The 20,653-nt window shown below is 41.5% G+C and overlaps 1 pseudogene; it reads left to right on the top strand.

Annotated features, from left to right (window-relative positions):
- Positions 7,166–9,552, top strand: LOC102183531 (annotated as a pseudogene).

The raw sequence follows: 20,653 nt of genomic DNA, 5'->3' as shown, positions 1-20,653 counted from the left end.
CTGCTGTCATTTTTTAAATTAAAATGTCACTGGTTACAACCGGAACACCATATGCATTAAGTAAAGATAAGGTTCTAACTGTTTTGTTTCTAAATGAGATAAAAGGTTTCAGGCTGCTATTTGTAAGTGCTTTTCAGCACACTGTGGGTATAGAGAGTCTTCATTCCCAGTAAATGAAAAGCCAAACAGAATAAGCTATTATAGGGTCCACCTGAACCCATTTACCCTTGGCCCTGCATCACAGACACCTAGGGTCCCAGTTCCACACTGCGGGTGTTCTAGAGGCAATATGGATTTCTTGCTCTGAAGAGTCCTCTGATTTCTTGGTTTGGGTCAGTTCTATGTTTTGTTTTGGAAGACTGGAAGGCAGTCACTTAAAATCGCCCTGACCTATAGTCGTTGATCAGCTCAAGCATGATTTCAACAGCAAGCAGGCTCGGACGAGGTAGCGGGTGGCTGACCACCTGAGCCGGCAGCAGGGCAAGTCTGTGCAGCCATTTTCAGTCCAGTTGTGATTGTGTCGGAAGCTGACTCAGGAAGCCACAGGAAGTTGAGATTCAAGTCCTTCCCAGAGAAGAGTAAAGCAATGTTTCCTAAACTAGTGTCTCGTGATGCCCGACATCATGTTTTCACAAGTGGGATTGGCATCTACTTTACTTTTTAAAATTTTGTGAAAGTGGCTCAACATCAGAAAACAAGCAACTCAAGACTTCCCTGGTGGTTCAGTGGTTAAGAATCTGCCTACCAAATGCGGGGGACATGGGTTCAACCCTTGGTCCAGGAAGATTTCACATGCCACGGGACAACTAAGTCCATGCACCACAGCTGCTGAAGTCCACGCTCCAGAGCCCGTGTCCTGTAACAGGAGAGGCCGCCGCAATGAGAGGCCCGGGCACCGCAACAAGAAGTGGCCCCTGCTCTCCGCAAGTAGAGAAAACCCACGCACAGCAACAAAGGCCAAATGTAGCCAAAAATAAACAAGTAAATAAAAAAAATTTTAAACAAACAATTAAAAAATAGGGACCTAAATAAGCATTTCTCCAAAGAAGACATATAGATGGCAAACAAGCACACGAAAATATGCTTAACATCACTAACTGTTGCTGCTGCTGCTGCTGCTAAGTCACTTCAGTCATGTCTGACTCTGTGCGACCCCAGAGACAGCAGCCCACCAGGCTCCTCTGTTCGTAGGATTTTCCAGGCAAGAGTACTGGAGTGGGGTGCCATTGCCTTCTACTAATTGTTCAGCTCAGTTCAGTTCAGTCGCTCAGTGGTGTCCGACTCTTTGCGACCCCATGAACCGCAGCACGCCAGGCCTCCCTGTCCATCACCACCTCCCAGAGTTCACTCAGACTCATGTCCATTGAGTTAGTGATGCCATCCACCCATCTCATCCCCTGTCGTTCCCTTCTCCTCCTGCCCCCAGTCCTTCCCAACATCAGAGTCTTTTCCAATGAGTCAACTCTTCGCATGAGGTGGCCAGAGTACTGGAGTTTCAGCTTTAGCATCAGTCCTTCCAAAGAAATCCTAGGGCTGATCTCCTTCAGAATGGACTGGTTGGATCTCCTTGCAGTCCACGGGACTCTCAAGAGTCTTCTCCAACACCACAGTTCAAAAGCATCAATTCTTCGGCACTCAGCCTTCTTCACAGTCCAACTCTCACATCCATACATGACCACAGGAGAAACCATAGTCTTGACTAGACAGACCTTAGTCGGCAAAATAACGTCTTTGCTTTTGAATATGCTATCTAGGTTGGTCATAACTTTTCTTCCAAGGAGTAAGCGTCTTTTAATTTCATGGCTGCAATCACCATCTGCAGTGATTTTGGAGCCCCAAAAAACAAAGTCTGACACTGTTTCCACTGTTTCCCCATCTATTTCCCATGAAGTGATGGGACCAGATGCCATGATCTTCGTTTTCTAAATGTTGAGCTTGAAGCCAACTTTTTCACTCTCCTCTTTGACTTTCATCAAGAGGCTTTTTAGTTCCTCTTCACTTTCTGCCATAAAGGTGGTGTCATCTGCATATCTGAGGTTATTGATATTTCTCCCAGCAATCTTGTTAGAGAAATGCAAATCAAAACTACAATGAGGTATCACTTTATACTGGTTGAGATGGCCATCATCAAAAAGTCTACTAATGATAAATGTATAGAGAAAAGGGAACCCTCATACACTGTTGGTGGGAATTTAAATTACTGTATGTACTATTCTCTGCTATGGAAGATAGTATGAAAGTTCCTTAACAAAATAAAAACAGAGTTACCGTATAATCCAGCAATCCAACTCCTCAGCATATATCCAGAAAAGATGAAAATTCTAATATGAAAAGATACATGAATCCCAATGGTCATAGTACTCTTTACAATAGCCAAGACATGGAAGCAACCTAAATGTACATCAACATATGAAAAGATAAAGAACACGCGACATATATGTCCGATAGAATATTACTCAGCCATAAAAAAGAAGGCACTAACGCCATTTGCAGCCATATGGATGGACCTAGAGATTATCAGTCGGAGAAGGCAATGGCACCCCACGCAGTACTCTTGCCTGGAAAATCCCATGGATTTTCCCTCCTCCCCTGGGAGGCTGCAGTCCATGCTAAGGGTCGGGCACGACTGAGCGACTTCCCTTTCACTTTTCACTTTCATGCATTGGAGAAGGAAATGGCAACCCACTCCAGTGTTCTTGCCTGGAGAATCCCAGGGACGGGGGAGCCTGGTGGGCTGCCGTCTACCGGGTCGCACAGAGTCGGACATGACTGAAGTCACTTAGCAGTAGCAGAGATTATCAGTAAGCCAAAGAAAGACAAGATATGATAAAACTTATATGTGGAATCTAAAAAATGATGCATATGAGCTTATTTAAAAATATAGCACAGGGAACTATATTAAATATATTATAATACCTATAATGGAAAAGAATCTGTAAAACAATATATATATGTATATATATAATTGAATCACTTTTTTGCACACCTGAAATTAATACAACATGGTAAATCAACTGTACTTCAATAAAAATTTTTTTTGAAAAGGAATTCTATTAAAGTAAATCCATTTCTCAGAAGCAAAATGAAAGAATAACACATCAAGCCTTGAAGTTCAATGTCCACTTTAGAATGCAAACCCCACACCAACACACAGACATGTCTTTTAAAGATGTACTTGTTAACTAATCTTTCCTTTTCATTCAATTAATGTAAAGTAAATCAAGAAGCCTGCATTGTTTGTTAATGGGGAAAAGCAGGAAATTGTCTGTGTTATAAAGAAGATTATAGTGAAATGAACATTATAATGCAATCCTTGATCACATGGTGATTTAAACAAAATATTTGTATTTAAAAATCATGTCATTACTGCCTAACTTTGTGTAGTAGCACTTCTCATTCCTTTTAGCCATCTAGATGCTCTGAACACTCACTACATTGGGCAGCTCTTCCATCTAGTGAGACTGCCTTTTGAAAATGGCCACATTTTCCCAGCTTCCCTTGAAGCCAGAGGGCAAGGCTATGGCCCAGGCTCCTCCCGTCAGTGTCCTTACACATGATTTCAGTGTGGATGACACTGTCAGAAAGATGAGGCTGCGTAGAATTCATTCAGATGGTGACAGAGAGACATACAGCTTCTAGACCAAGTAGAGACAGGGGCTTGGCGCAGTGTTCCCACCCAGCTTTCAGCCTGTCCAGTGACAGGGGCATTTGGATTGGTTCTGGCTACCCCGATTCTAAACTTGGTTTGCTGCTTGTCTCTTCTTGAGGTTGTGCAAATGTCCTAGTAATATCCTTTAAATAATGATCTTTATGGATTTTAACTTATGTGCTTCCAAAATGAAATTTAAAAGCAGAGACGTTACTTTGCTGACCAAAGTCCATCTAGTCAGAACTATGGTTTTTCCAGTAGTTATGTATGGATGTGAGTGTTGGACTATAAAGAAGGCTGAGCACCGAAGAATTAATGCTTTTGAACCGCGGTGTTGGAGAAGACTCTTGAGAGTCCTTTGGACAGCAAGGAGATCCAACCAGTCCATCCTAAAGGACATCAATCCTGAATATTCATCGGAAAAACTGATGCTGATGCTGAAGCTCCAATACTTTGGCCACATGATGAGAACTGACTCATTTGAAAAGACCCTGATGCTGGGAAAGATTGAAGGCAGGAGGAAAGGGGATGACAGAGGATGAGATGGTTGGATGGCATCACTGACTCAATGGACATGAGTTTGAGCAAGCTCTGGGGGATGGTGAAGGCCAGGGAAGCCTGGCAAGCTGCAGTCCATGGGGTCGCAAAGTGTTGGACACAACTGTACAAGAGCAACAAAATTAATTTAATAAAGTTGGTTTTCTGAAGTGTTCAGGTCATTACATACTAATTACATTTTAGGAACATTTTGTTCTATGTAAGCAAATGTTCCATGCAGGTTAATCTGCCTTGTGGGAATAAACAGCAAAAGGAAAAGAAGGGACTGAGCTACGAGTTAGTGTGATGCTTACAAAAGACACAGTAATCATGATTTTAAGTGCATTATTTACAGGTGGGTTCACAATATATCTCCATTAAGTTAATATAAATCTAGTAAGTACATAATACAAATGACTACCTGAAATACTCTGATGTACTCTCCATATAAGTTAAATAAGCAGGTTGACAGTATACAGCCTTGACATACTCTTTTTCCAATTTGGAACCAGTCCGTTGTTCCATGTCCAGTTCTAACTCTTGCTTCTTGACTTGCATGCAGATTTCTCAGGAAGCAGGTAAGCGGGTAAAGCTGCTTTCTATAAAGCAGCTTTATAGAAAGCTGAAATAGTGGTTAATGAGGAACAGCAGGAGATTACACCCCAGTAAAAACTAAATATAAGTTTATGATATCAATAATCTTTTGGGCAAAATGAATGAAGTGTTTCTTCTACAAGTTTGAATGAATATTTAAGGAAATAGGGAAGTGCCTCTACTTGCTTTCAATATATTTTCCTAACGAAGGTCTAATGTTGATCTGTTGGAAATAAACATGGGATTTCTCATCTCTTTGAAATAATGCAAAATTCTCAACTGATATATGGATAAATGCAAGTGAAATTTGGTAGTACACTGCTATTCTCCAACATAAATTTTACAAATCTTGATGTCTTAATGCTAAACTGCATAAGAATATAGAAGAAGGAAAGGAAGGAAGAGAAGAAGAGGGGTGGAGGAAAGAAGGGAGAGGGGGAAGGAGGGTGGGTGAATAAGGCACAGTCTTGCTTCTCCATGAGTGTGTTGCTTAGATAAAATGGCTCTGCTAAGCTCAATATTTTGATCCTTTCTGCTTCGATCTCACAGAACTCTTTTATAATAATAAGACTTTCTTCGACAGTAGCTAGGAGATGCAAGATATAAGATCATTGAACAAAATTTGTTGTCACTCCTGGCACTTCGCTCCACAATATACGTGAATTTAGGACATCCCAACACACTTTATTTCTATACTATTAGTTCAGTTCAGTTCAGTCACTCAGTTGTGTCCAACTCTTTGCATGGACTGCAGCACGCCAGGCTTCCCTTTCCATCACCAACACCCAGAGCCTACTCAAACTCATGTCTATTGCGTCAGTGATGCCATCCAACCATCTCATCCTCTATCATCCCCTTCCTCCTCCTACTTTCAATCATTCCCAGCATCAGGGCTTCTTCCAGTGATCAGCTCTTTGTATCAGGTGGCCAAAGTATTAGAGTTTCAGCTTCAGCATCAGTCCTTCCAATGAATATTCAGAACTGATTTCCTTTAGGATGGACTGGTTGGATCTCCATGCAGTCCAAGGGACTCTTGAGTCTTCTCAAATACCACAGTTCAAAAGCATCAATTCTTTGGTGCTCAGCTTTCTTTATAGTCCAACTCTCACGTCCATACATGACTACTGAAAAAACCATAGCTTTGACTAGACAGACCTTTGTTGGCAAAGTAATGTCTCTGCTTTTTAATATGCTGCCTAGATTGGTCATAGCTTTTCTTCCAAGGAGCAAGTGTCTTTTAATTTCATGGCTTCAGTCACCATCTGCAGTGATTTTGGAGCCCAAGAAAATAAAGTCTGTCACTGTTTCCATTGTTTCTCCACCTATTCGTCATGAAGTAATGGGAACAGTTGCCATGATCTTAGTTTTCTGAATGTTGAGTTTTAAGCCAGGTTTTTCACTTTCCTCTTTCACTTTCATCAAGAGGCTCTTGAGTTCTTCTTCACTTTCTGCCATATGGGTGTTGTCATCTGTGTATCTGAGGTTATTGATATTTCTCCCAGCAGTCTTGATTCGAGCCTGTGCTTCAGGCCTGGCATTTTGCATGATGTGCTCTCCATATAAGTTAAATAAGCAGGGTGACAGTATACACCTTTGACATACTCTTTCTCCAATTTGGAATCACTCTGTTGTTTCATGTCCAGTTCTAACTGTTGCTTCTTGACTTGCATACAGATTTCTTAGGAAGCAGGAAAGGTGGTCTGGTATTCCCATCTCTAAGAATTTTCCACAGAATGTTGTGATCCACACAGTCTATAATTCACCCTTATCAGAAATATGGATAAGATAGAAAAAGAAACACAAGCCCAATGTACATTTACATTATCTTGTCTAAAGAAGGCTTCCCTAACTACAAAACGTTGAATTGCCCATCACTACCCTGGAGGTTATTTCACCCCAGGACAAGGCACTACAATTAAGTTCAGTAAGAGTGTTCACCATTCATTTTTTCATTCATTCATTTTTAATAAAATGGAGGATAGCAATTCTGAAATAGGAAGTAGAAAAGTGAGCCACTGTAACACCTTGACTTCAGACATGCTACAAGGAAGATTAATTTTAAGAAAGAGTACTTTTAGAATTTAGGAAATGAGAAGTTGATTCTCTTAAAAATGTAAGACATGGAACCTGTTCTCCAAGGTTGGACACAGAAAATCCACATATGGAATCTCAATCTCCAAGCATAGAACTTGACACTCCTATATGAAATATGGACTTTCAAGCATTGATTTAGGTTTTTTCAGGTCTAGTATTACCTCTCAAAGCATATAATCTGATTTAGGTCCAATTTTACCTTCCCAAGCATATAATCTGATCCTCTACATGATAATACACTGAACAGGGAAGGGACTTAGATCTCCCAGCATAGAACTTTGTTCTCTAAGCATGAAAACCTATAAAGCCGGTATAAAATATGTCCCGTCAAAGTCCTGCCCATCTGCCGCCACCACTTCAGACACAGAATATCCTGTCGTGGATAAAAATGATCTGGTACAGAAGGCCAAACTGGCTGAGCAGGCTGAGCGATGTGATGATATGGCAGCCTGCATGAAGTCTGCAACTGAGCCAGGAGCCGAATTAGCCATTGAGGAGAGGATTCTTCTCTCAGTTGCTTGTAAAAATGTTGTAGGAGCCCATAGGTCATCTTGGAGGGTCCTCTCAAGTACTGAGCAAAAGATGGAAGGTGCTGAGAAAAAAACAGAAGATGACTTGAGAATACAGAGAGAAAATAGAGACCAAGCTAGGACATATCTGCAATGATGTACTGTTACTTTTGGAAGAGTTCTTTTCAAAAATTATTTTAATTGGAGGATAATTACTTTATAATATTGTGATGGTTTTGCCATATATCAACGTGAATGTGCCACAGGCATACATCTGTCCCCACCATTCTGAACTCCCCTCCCGTCTCCCTCCCCACCCTATCCCTCTGGTTTGTCCCAGAGCACTAACTTTGTGTGCCCTGCCTCATGCACTGAACTTGCATGGGTGATCTATTTTACATGTGTTTCAATGCTTTTCTCTCAAATTATCCCACCCTCGCCTTTCCCCACGGAGTCCGAGTCTGTTCTTTACATCTGTGTTTCCTTTGCTGCCCTGCCTGTAGGATTATCGGTACCATCTTTCTAAATTCCATATACACATACATGAGTAGCTGCTGCTGCTGCTAAGTCGCTTCAGTCATGTCCGACTCTGTGTGACCCCAAAGACAGCAGCACATTAGGCTCCTCTGTTCCTGGGATTCTCCAGGCAAGAACACTGGAGTGGGTTGCCATTTCCTTCTCCAATGCATGAAAGTGAAAGTGAAAGTGAAGTTGCTCAGTCGTGCCCAACTCTTAGTGACCCCACGGACTGCAGCCCACCAGTCTCCTCTGTCCATGGGATTTTCCAGGCAAGAGTACTGGAGTGGGGTGCCATTGCCTTCTTCGATACATATGCGTTAATATACAGTATTTGTCTTTCTCTTTCTGACTTACTTCACTTTGTAATAGGCTCCAGGTTCATTCACCTCATTAGAACTGACTCAAATGTGTTTCTTTTTATAGCTGAGTAATCTTCCATTGTGTATATGTGCTACAGCTTTCTTATGCATTCATCTGCGGATGGACATCTAGGTTGCTTCCATGTCCTAGCTATTGTATACAGTGCTGCAGTGAACACTGGGGTTCATGTGTCTCTTTCGATTCTGGTTTCCTTGGGGTGTACGCCCAGCAGTGTGATTGTTGGGTTGTATGGCAGTTCTATTCCCGGTTTTTAAAGAAATCTCTACACTGTTCTCCATAGCAGCTGGACCAGTTTGCATTCCCACCAACAGTGTAGGAGGGTTCCTTTTCTCCACACCTTCTCTAGCATTTCTTATTTATAGATTTTTTTTGATGATGGCCATTCTGCACACTGTGGGGTGATAACCACATTGTGGTTTTGATTTGCATTTCTCTAATGAGTGATGTTGAGCATCTTTTCATGTGTTCATTAGCATCTGTATGTTCTCTTTGGATAAATGTCTGTTTAGGTCTTTTGCCCACTTTTTGATTGGGTTGTTTTTCTGGTATTGAGCTGCGTGAGCTGCTTGTATATTTTGGAGATTAATTCTTTGTCAGTTGTTTTGTTTGCTATTATTTTCTCCCATTCTCAGGACTGTTTTTTCACCTTGCTTATAGTTTCCTTCATTGTGCAAAAGCTCTTAAATTTAGTGAAGTTCCACAGTCATGTCCGACTCTTTGCGACCCCATGGACTGTAGCCTACCAGGCTCCTCTGTCCTTGGGATTTTCCAGGCAAGAGTACTGGATTGGGTTGCCATTTAATTAGGTCCCATTTGTTTATTTTTGTTTTTATTGGAAGAGTTCTTGATCCACAGTGCTTCACAAGCAGAGAGCAAAGTCTTCTGTTTGAAAATAAAACAAGACTACTACCGTTCCTTGGTTGAGGTTGCTGCTGGTGATGACAAGAAAGGGATTGTGAATCAGTCACAGCAAGCATACCGAGAAGCTTTTGAAATCAGCTAAAAGAAAATTCAACCAACACATCCTATCAGATTGGGTCTGGCCCTTAACTTTTCTGTTTTGTATGATGAGATTTTCAACTTCCTGAGAAAGTCTGCTTTCTGGCAAAGAAAGCATTTGGTGAAGCCATTGCTGAACTTGGTGCATTCAGTGAAGAGTCATACAAAGATGGCACGCTAATAGTGCAGCTACTGGGAGACAACTTGACATGGTGGACATTGGATACCCAAGGAGACAAAGCTGAAGCAGGAGAAGGAGGGGGAAAATAACCGGACTTCTAACACTGTCTGCCTCATTCTGAAATTTACACAGTGGACCATTTGTCATCTGTGCTGTCCCACAAATAGTTTTTTGCTTATGATTTATGACAGGTTTATGCTACTTCTATATGAATTTCCCATGTGATTTTTTATGTTTAATATTAAGGGAATAGAGCCAGTTAACATTTAGGGAGAGTTACCTGTTTTCATCTTGAAGTGGTCAATATGGGGATGTAGAATTTTTATACGTCATAAATATTTGGCACAGTACTTTTGGTACATTGTGGCTTCACAAGGGCCAATGTTAAAACTGCCTCCATGTCTAAGCAAAGAAAACTGCCTATATATTGGTTTGTCCTGGTGGAGAATAGAAGGGCTAATTGGTTCTAGTCACAGATACAGTTGTGGGTACTTTCAGGTTTGGAGCACTCACAAGGCTATAGTAGAAGTGGATATCCCATGGATATTGCACGTTAAACTATGTGTTATGTGTGGAATAGTCAGTTTCAGTGTGCACACCGTTGACTACAGCTACAGAAGTGTTCCTTTGGTTGTGACCCAGTTTACTCTGCATAAGGGCAGAAACGGTTCATGTTCCATTATTTGTAGAATTACCTGCTATTTGCTTTCATTATTTTTGCTACCCTCTTTGTTTTCATTTAAATATATCAGCAACCTAAGAAGAAATGTACAACCAAAGATGGAGTAAAAGTAAATTGCTTAATATCTTTTACTTCATGGATATCACGTGCAGCAGTGAAACAAAACAAAACAAAACCCATGTATTTAACTATCTTTTTAAGATTTTTTTTTTGCTTTTATGGGTTTTTTTTAATACTTGCCTAACATGCATGTGCTATAAAAATAGTTAACAGGGAAATAACTTGAGATGATGGCCAGCTTTTTTAATGTCTTGTGAGATTTTCATGAACAATCTAAGCATAATTACTAAGAACATGTTTATTAAGTTCATGTAAGTTGAATAAAAGTTTTATGAATGGAGAAAATATGTCCCTTCAAACATGGAACATGGCTTTCCAACTATGGGATTAAGCTCTCCAAACATGGAATATCTCTCCAGGTGTGAATCCTGCTTCTCCAGGCATAAAATCCAATGTATGTGGGTCCCAATATCCAAGCATGGAAGCTGGTGCTCCATGTATGGAATATCACTTTCCAGGATGGATCCTGGCCCTGCAAACATGGATCCTGGTATCCCACATAGAACTCTATTCCTAAAACGTATAGAAGTGTAATAGCACACAATAGGTAGAATCTCAGTCTTCCAGTACAGAACGTGGCTTTATAAGTGTGGAATCTGGCACTCCAGACATTAAGTCCAGTGTTTCAGTCGAAGTTAGCTGCCTAAGACATGGAACCTGGTCACCCAGGCATGGCATGGAAGTTGGCATTCTAAGTACAGAATCACAATATCCCAAAATGGAGCCTGATATTCCATGAAAGGAATCTCAATCTCTAAACATGGAATAGTCCCCAAAGCATAGAACATAACAGCGTATGAAATCTCGAATTGCAAGTATTAATTTATGTGTGGTGGTGGTGGTGGTGGTTTAGTCACTAAGTCATTGTCTGACTCTTGTGATCCCATGGACTGTAGCCTGCCAGGGTCCTCTGTCTGTGGGATTCTCCAGGCAAGAATCCTGGAGTAGGTTACCATTTCCTTCTCCAGGGTATCTTCCTGACCCAGGAATCGAACCCAGGTCTCGTGCATTGCAGGCAGATTCTTTACCAACTGAGAGGTTAAGTCTGCCTGTCCAGTCATACACTGCGTTGGTCCACAAGACCCAAGCCTGCTGACATGGAACTTGGGCCTCTAGGCATGAAACCTAAACATCTAAGCATGAACAATTGCCCTCCTGGTATAGAATGTGCCCTTCAAACATGGAACCTGGCCCTCCAACGTGGATTCTGAATTCCATCCCTGAAGACTCTCTCCAGGTGTGAGCCTGCCACTCTAGTTGTAAAATCAGGCACTCCAGGGGTTGGAACCTCTACTTTTATATGTGGACCCTGACCCTTTAGGCATAGAATTAGGCCTTACAGTCATTTCATGGAGGCCTATGTGAAAGTACTCTCTCCAAGCTTGGAGCCTGGCCTTCTAGGTTAGAACCTGAACCTCGAGGCAAGTCATCTGGCCCCCTGAGCATGGAACTTAGTCACCCTGGCTTGGAACCTTCCATGACAAGTATGGAACCCCGAATTTTAGGTAGGTTACAAGGATACAAGGTCTTACATTCATAAGAACTGATCTATAGAAGTAGAATTTGGTTCTCTAAATAAGTAAGTAGGCCTAAAATGTGAAAAAAAAAAAAAAACCCACACAAACCCTGAATTTTGGACTGTGGAAACATAAATCTCAAAGTAGTTATTTGACTCTCCATTCACAAAACTAGAACCTGGCATTCCATATGTGGAATCTCAACCTCCAAGCATGATATGGAACCTTGCACTCCATGTATGAATTTCAATGTCCAAACACGGAACATGGCCATACAAGTCTGGAGGCTGGAATTCCGGACATGGAATGTGGTATTTCAGTCATAAAGTTTGTTTCTGCACACATAAAAACTGCCCTACTAGGCCTGTAACCTGGCACACTAGACATAGAACCAAAGCTCCTATGTTCTGCGTCAGGCCATGTGGTCATGGAAGGAGGCCTTTCAAGGATGCCAAAAATTACTAAGGTGAAAAGTGAAAGTCTCTCAGCCATATCCAACTCTTTGTGACCCCATGGACTGACTATACAGTCTGTGGAATTCTCCAGGCCAGAATACTGGAGTGGGTAGCCTATCCCTTCTCTAGAGGATCTTCCCGACCCAGGAATCAAACTGGGGTCTCCTGCATTGTAGGTGGATTCTTTACCAACTGAGCTATCAGGGAAACCCCCCATAAATTACTAAACTGTGTAATATCATTCCCTCTATAACCTGGCTTTCTGCAGCATTCAGGTAGAACTTGAATGTCATCCAGCCTACCACGTATTGAACCTAGTCATCTAGGCCTTGAATCTTAACTTTTCAAGTCTGGAATCTCAACCTCTGAGCATGGAGCCTGCACTACTAGAACTGAATTTGGCACTTTATGTATACAGAACACATGATGGTTAACTTTTTGTGTTAACCTGTCTGGCTGCAGAGTGCCCAGATCAAACATTATTTCTGGATATGTCTCCGAAGTTATCTCCAGATGAATCCATGAATTTAGTTAAGCAGACTGCCCTCCCTAATGTGAGTGGCATCATCCAATCTGTTGAGGGCCTAAATATAATAAAAAGTGAAGAAAGAGGAAGTCATCCCTTTCCCCTCAACTCACTGCTTGAAATGGGAATTCTTATCTCTTCTCCTGTCCTCAGATTGGGATTTACATCTTTGGCTCCTTGGTTCTTGGACCTTCAGACTCAGGCTGAATTATACCACTTACTTTTCTGGATCTCTAAATTGCAGATGGCCAATCATGGGACTACTTAACCTCCATAAGTGCATCAGCCAATTCCCCATAATAAATCTCATATACATCTATGTTATGTATGCATATCTGATAAAATTCCATTTTCTGGTTCTGTTTCTCTGGACAACCCTAATACAGATTTTAAAATCAAGTGTTTTCTAGAAAAACAGAATTTTAAGGATGAGTTTTCTGACCTGGTTCTGCGATTTCTAGAATTGACTCTCTGAGAAGAATAATGATGCTGAAGACACTAATAACTCTATTTCCTGTAGTAAACAGAGTATTGAGAGTCCACAGTGTGAACAGTTTATAGAGATATGCAAAATATCTGCATATCTAATTAACCATCTATAAGAAGCAAGGGACTGGTGACTCCATATAGATACTTACTCATTTTTGCTTTTCATTGAAGTATAATTTATGTACAATATTGCGTTAATTTCAGCTGTACAGCCAAGTGATTCAGTTATACATATGTAGATACTTTTTCAGATTCTTTTCCATTACAGGTTATTACAAGATATTGAATATAGTTCCCTCTACTTTATAGTAGGTCCTTGTTGGTTATCTATTTTAATATAATAGTGTATATTTGTTAATCCCAAATTCCCAATGTAGCCCTCTCCCTCCCCTTTCCCCTTCAGAAACCAGAGGTTTGTTTTCTGTGTGTGTGGAGTCAGTTTCTGTTTTGTAAATAAGTTCATTTGTACCATATTTTTAGATTCCAGGTATAAGTGATATTATATATTTTTGTCTTTGTCTGATTTACTTCACTGAGTATGATAATCTCTAGGTCTGTCCATGTTGCTGCAAATGGCATTATTTTATTCTTTTCTATAAGTGAGTAATATTCTGTTGTATATATGTATCACATGTTCTTTATTCATCTGTTGATGGACATTTAAATTGCTTCAATGTCTTGGCTATTGTAAAGAGCACTACTATGAACATTGGGCTGCATGCATCTTTTCAAATAAGAGTTTTCTTCTTTTCTGGATATATGCTGAGGAGTGGAATTGGTGGATGGATCATGCTGTAACATTTGTAATTTGTTAAGGAACTTCCATGCTGTTCTCCATGCTGCTGCTGCTGAGTCGCTTCAGTCGGGTCCGACTCTGTGTGACCCCATAGACGGCAGCCCACCAGGCTCCCCCATCCCTGGGATTCTCTAGGCAAGAACACTGGAGTGGGTTGCCATTTCCTTCTCCAGTGCATGAAAGTGAAAAGTCAAAGTGAAGTCGCTCAGTCGAGCCCGACTCTTAGTGACCCCATGGACTGCAGCCTACCAGGCTCCTCCATCCATGGGATTTTCCAGGCAAGAGTATTGGAGTGGGGTGCCATTGCCTTCTCCAGCTGTTCTCCATAGTGTCTACCAATTTACATTCCCACCAACAGTATAGAGGGGTTCCCTTTTCTGCACACCCTATCCAGCATTTATTATTTATAGACTTTTTGATGGTGGCCATTCTGACCAGTATGAGGTGATACCTCTTGTAGTTTGGACTTGTATTTCTCTAATAGTTAGCAACACTGAGCAACTTTAACATGACAGTGATGTTGGCTATCTGTATGTCCTTTTGAGAAATGTCTATTTAGGACTTCTCTCTTTTTTTTTTTATATTGAGTTGTATAAGCTGTCTGTATAGATTGGTTCCATCATTTACAAATATTTTATCCCATTATGTAGGTTGTCTCTTCATTTTGTTTATGGTTTCCTTTGTTGTGCAAAAACTTATAAGATTGATTAGGTCCCATTTATTTTTGCTTTTATTCCTTTTGCCTTGTGAGATTGACCCAAGAAAATGTTATTACAGTTTACGTCAGAGACTGTTTTGCCTATGTTTTCTTTGAGGAATTTATGGTGTCATGTCTTATATTTGATTTTCTGAGCCACTTTTAATTTACTTTTGTGTATGGTATGAGGGAGTGTTCTAACTTCATTGACTTACATGTGGCTGTTTGGGTTTCCAAATACCACTGGCTGAAGAGACTGCCTTTTTTCCTTTGTCAAAGATTAAATGACCATGTGCGGGTTTATTTCTGGGCTCTCCATCCTGCTCCATTCATCTGTATGTCTACTTTCGTGGCAGTACCATGCTGTTTTGATTACTGTAGCTTTGTAGACGTTCTCTGAAGTCTCCAGCTTTGTTTTCCCCCCTCAGGATTGCTTTGGCAATTCTGGGTCTTTTGTGGTTCCTTATTAATTTTAGGATTATTTGTTCTAGTTCTGTGAAAAATGTTATGGGTAATTTGATAAGGATCACATTAAATTTGTGGGTTGCTTTGGGTAGAATTGCCATCATATTATTAATTCTCCCAATTCAAGAGCATTAGTTATTTTTCCATCATCTTTAATTTCCTTTATCAATATTTTACAGTTCTCTGTGTATAAGTTTTTCACTTTCTTGATCAGGTTTATTCCTAGATATTTTATCTTTTTTTGATGTGATCTTAAATGAGACTTTAAAATTTTCCTGTTTCTAATATTTCATTGTTAGGGTAAAGAAATGCAGCAAATTTCTGTATGTTAATCTTGTATCCTGCTACTGTACTCAGAGAAGGCAATGACACCCCACTCCTGTACTCTTGCTTGGAAAATCCCATGGGCAGAGGAGCCTGGTGGGCTGCAGTCCATGGGGTTGTGAAGAGTCAGACACGACTGAGCGACTTCACTTTCACTTTTCCCTTTCATGCATTGGAGAAAGAAATGGCAACCCATTCCAGTGTTCTTGCCTGGAGAATCCCAGGGACGGGGGAACCTGGTGGGCTGCCGTCTATGGAGTCACACAGAGTCGGACACGACTGAAGCGACTTAGCAGCAGGTACTGTGCAAAATTCATTTATCAGTTTTAACAGTTTTTTGTGGACTCTTTAGGATATTATTTATAGAGTATCATGTTATCCGCATATGATGACAATTTCACCACTTATCTTCCTGTTTGGATACCTTTATTTCTTTTTCTTGCCTGATTATTATGGCTAGGACTTCTAATACTGTATTGGAAAGAAGTGGTGAGAGTGGGCAACCTTGTCTCATTCCAGAATTTAGCTGAGAAGGCTTTCAGCTTTTCACTGTGGAGTATTAACTTGGCTGTGGGTTTGTCATAAATGGCTTTTGTTATGTTGAAATGTGTTCTCTATACCCACTTTGGTGGGAGGGTTTTTTTTTTTTATCATGAAAGGATGCTGAATTTTATCAAATGTTTTTTCTGCACCTATTGAGATGATCATTTGATTTTTGTCTTTTCTTTTGTTGATGTGGCATATATGATACTTTTGAACATTTTTTGAAAGCTAAAGAATATAATTACATTGGTTGGTTGCTCTTAATGTTGCTGCACAGAGTAGTGAAAGATAAGCTGAGCTCAGGGATTCAAATTCCCAGCTCAAGCATCATATAAATGACTGAAGAGCTTCTATATGTGTTCTCAAAGAGATCCTTATCTCCTGTAGCCACAGGACTGTAATTGCTGAAAATCAAACATGGAAAATCATCCTGAGACTGGCTGAACTATAGCGCCAGTCAAGCTCCCAGTCCCGCAGGATATCTACTGTTAAAGTGAAGGTTTTGGTTAGGAAGATATGGGATTGTATGAACTGTAATTGAAGTTTATGGAAAGGTTCTTATGAAGGTGAGGACATTGAGAAAATTGGTTCTACATGCATGGGACCTGGTCTGCCAGGCACTCCATTCATAAAATCTGGACTTTGAGGCATTGATTTACTTCTCATAGATGTGAACTTTCCCTTATGCATATAATCTGGTCGTCCAAGTGAAACCTGGGCCTATAGACATGGAATTTGGCTTTCTAGGTGTGGAATCTGACTTTAGGCTTGCAAAGTGTTTCCTGATATGGACCCCACTTCTCTAGGCATAGACCTTGGTTCTCTGGTTGTGGAACCTGGGCTTCTATATGTATACTTTAGCCTTCTATATATGGAATTAGGCCTTCTGGGCATGACATGAAGATGAAACATCTCTTTCCAAGTTTGCTACTCAGCTTTCTGGGGGGTGAACCCAGAATCTCATGGAATGTCATCTAGCCCACAAATGAGATGATTCAGGCTCACAATTAAGTGATTTTTCCCAAGTTTAAACAATCGATTTTCACTAGCTTGGGGGCTGGAATCTAGGACTCCTACTTTTCAGCCAGTGCTCACCGCATAGAACAAGTTCTCTTATCTCTCCTCTCTCCCCAGAGAAGAAAGAGAACCAGCAAGAGTCAGACTCTGCCCTGTCTGCCTCCATGCCCAACAGCACTGAACTTTACCACCTGCATTTCAGGCAAAGAGAGAATCAGACAAGATGGTCACTGAGATCAGGCCAGCCCTGGCGTTCTGTTCTCTGCTTCTGTTTCGTGATTTCTCTCCTAGGGGCTTCTCCTTGTCTTCAAGCTGTGTGAAGCCCAATCAGTGCGGGGCAGACTGGGCCATCTGAGCAAGGAGCAACCAGAAGATTCACTTTGACCTACCTTGACCCATCCTCCCTCCTGTTGGTTCCTCCATTATTTCAGGAGGGAAGAAAAGAAGATGTTTTTTATTTGGTTGACGTTTCCCAATCTACTCCAAAAATCAAGTACCATTTTAACAGTTCTTGACTTTGGAAGTTAGCCTTGCAGCTGCCTGGGGTGCCTCACAATCCGCCTCAGTCCAAAGGCCTGACTTTGTTCTCCGCTTTACACCTCTTGTCTGCACCCCTTCTTTCTGTTTGGATGGAGTTGGTTGCGCAGGGGTTCAGATCTGGTTGCTGCCTGGTTCTGAGCAGAGGAGAGTGTTAGAGCCAGTCGACTAACCTAGGAGTGGAGGGAATCTTTAGAGTATCTTCTATCCTTTCATTCAAGAGCCACCACTTTGAGCTCTTTGCCCTTCCTCTATCTGAAAAATAAATATCTAGAAGTTTGTCTTGATTTTTCAATTTTAGATTTTATATACTTATTTCCAGCCATGGTAGATAAGTCTTTCACACATTAGGGGTGCTGAGATCCTCTTCCATCTACCCAGTATAGTGTTTAGACTTTTATGACCTTGAAATTCTGTTGACCCCAGAATATGTAGTATGTCTGATTACATTGCTTTTCTTTTCTAGATTTTCTCCATAGAGTTTCCATATTTCTTTCTTTTTTCTTGTTCTGTTTGCTTTCTCACCTCACCTCTTTTTAAAAAACTTTCATTTCTGTAATAAACAGAATTTGCCTGGAGTCACAAATAGGTTCTTTGGATATGTGTGTGACTCATCTGTTTGATTGCTTTTTAAATTGACGTATAATTGATTTCAATGCTATGTTAGTTTACAAGGTTCTGTTAGATTCAGATATCTGAAACTAACACAACTATATATATTCTTTTTCAGATTCTTTTCTTTATAGGCTATTATTAAGACATTGAGTATAGTTCTCTTTGCTATACAGTAGGTCCTTGTTGGTTATCTACTTTATATATAATAGGGTGTATATTGGAGAAGGAAATGGCAACCCACTCCGCTATTCTTGCCTAGAGAATCCCATCGACAGAGGAGCCTGGCAGGATGCAGTCTATGGGATCACAAAAGTCAGATACGACTTAGCGACTAAACTGCCACCACCAGGGTGTATATATTAATTCCAAACTCCTAATTTATACCCCCCCACCCCGCCACTTCCCCATTGGTAACCATGTTTGTTTTCTATATCTGTGACCCTATTTTTGTTTTGTAAATATGTTCATTTGTATCATTTTTTTAGATCCCACATATAAGCAGCATCATTTCATCTCATTTTTTTTCTCTCCAAATCTTCATCTCCTTATCTATTCTCTCAGGCACCTTTCTTCTCAAGGATCTTCCATGCAGAGTCCGCTGTCAAGGAAACACATTACTGTGTTTGAAAAACAGTCCTGCCTACTGATAGCCAGGGCTGCTTGAGTGAATTCAATACATCTTTATCATTTCTTTCCATAGTCATGTGTTGAGGGTTTACTATGTGACAGGTGTTAATAATGCAGATATAAGTGAAATACAGAGTAGTAAATGGCAACCTGCTCCAGCATTCTTGCTTGGAAAATCCTGTGGACAGAGGACCCTGGAGGGCTACAATCCATGGAGATACAAAGAGTTGGACACAACTCCTTGGGCCAAAGTAGTGACTTTATCTCTTTCTCTTGCCTGGGGTAGGGTCTCTCTTATGCTCAGTACCTTCAGTAAATGTTTATTGAGTACATGATGGGGACACATTTATCAGTCCCACTTTTGCTCATTTCACCCCTATTCTGCTTTCCTTAGGTCCCAGACAAGCTGCACCCCTAGCAAAAGTCCTTTCTCCCTGAGCTATTTCCAAGGTTGTCAGAGTGCTGGGAACTAGGATAGAATGGCAAATGGGAGCCTGCACATCCGTCCCATCTCCCCATCCATGAAGCCTGAGACAGTCCTTCTCCTCTGAGCCTTTGCTTCACTGACTATAAAACTAGGAAGCAAGGTCTCCCTTCTCTTCTCCTTTGTGTGCAGTTTAGGACAGGGAGGAAGTTCTTGGCCATGCAGAGCTGCATGAAGCATATTCGTTTACTCTTTAGAAGGATTTAGTTTCAGCTCACATGTACTCTGCAATTATTTTTCAGTGACAAAGGGTGCATGCATGCTCCCCTTCTCTTGCCCTGAGGATGTCCACACCTGCTCACTCAGGACAGCCTTTGCCCCCACTGCCACCCTCCCTCCTCAGGTCTCTGGTTACCTGCCAGAACCATTTAATCTAACTCTCCATCTGGGCAATAGATTAAAAAACCCCACATGATGCAAGGGGCCACTGCAGATGGCTGTGCACCTGGGACTCCCGAGTGCTGAGCCACAGGGCCTGGCTTTGGACTTCCCTGCCTGGCTGGCAGTCCTGGAAGCTCCAGCTCATCTAGCAGGGAACTGCAAAGTCGGCCCCTCATTAGAACAACCTCCAGCCCAAGTCCGCTCAGAGAAGAGGTGGGAGGTGTTAAATTGATGTGTGTTACTTAATATCTGCTGAATCAGCCCACACAGGGCACAAAGGGGACCTCAGCTCTGGTGATCAACATCCTCTCCCCTCACTCAGCATGGCTGGCTCCTAGTTTTTCAAGCTTTGGCTTCAACATCAGTAACTTTTCTGTCCAAGATCATTCCCCTTTGCATGCCCTTATTCTCTCTGACTCCTAAAAACTTGCTCTTAATCTCCAATTTATTTTTAATTGTACATTATTGGTGTGTGTGCTTCTGTTCAGTCACTAAGTCGTGTCTGACTCTTGCAATCCCATGGACTGTAGCCTGCCAAATTCCTCTGTCCATGGGATTCTCCAGGCAAGAACACTGGAGAGAGTTGCCATGCCCTCCTCCAGGGGATCTTCCTGACCCAGGGACTGAACCATCATCTCTTACGTCTCCTTCGTTGGCAGGCAGGTTCTTTAACACTAGCCCCACCTACGCTATCAGTTCAGTTCAGTTCAGTCGCTCAGTCGCGTCCGACTCTTTGTGACCCCATGAATCACAGCACGCCAGGCCTCCCTGTCCATCACCAACTCCCGGAGTTCACTCAGACTCACGTCCATCGAGTCAGTGATGCCATCCAGCCATCTCATCCTCAGTCGTCCCCTTCTCCTCCTGCCCCCAGTCCCTCCCAGCATCAGAGTCTTTTCCAATGAGTCAACTCTT

This window comes from Capra hircus, chromosome 16 (genome assembly GCF_001704415.2).
Source record: "Capra hircus breed San Clemente chromosome 16, ASM170441v1, whole genome shotgun sequence".
NCBI lineage: Eukaryota > Metazoa > Chordata > Mammalia > Artiodactyla > Bovidae > Capra > Capra hircus.
Note: the sequence above shows the minus strand (reverse complement) of the source record. Positions and strands in the feature narration are given on the sequence as shown.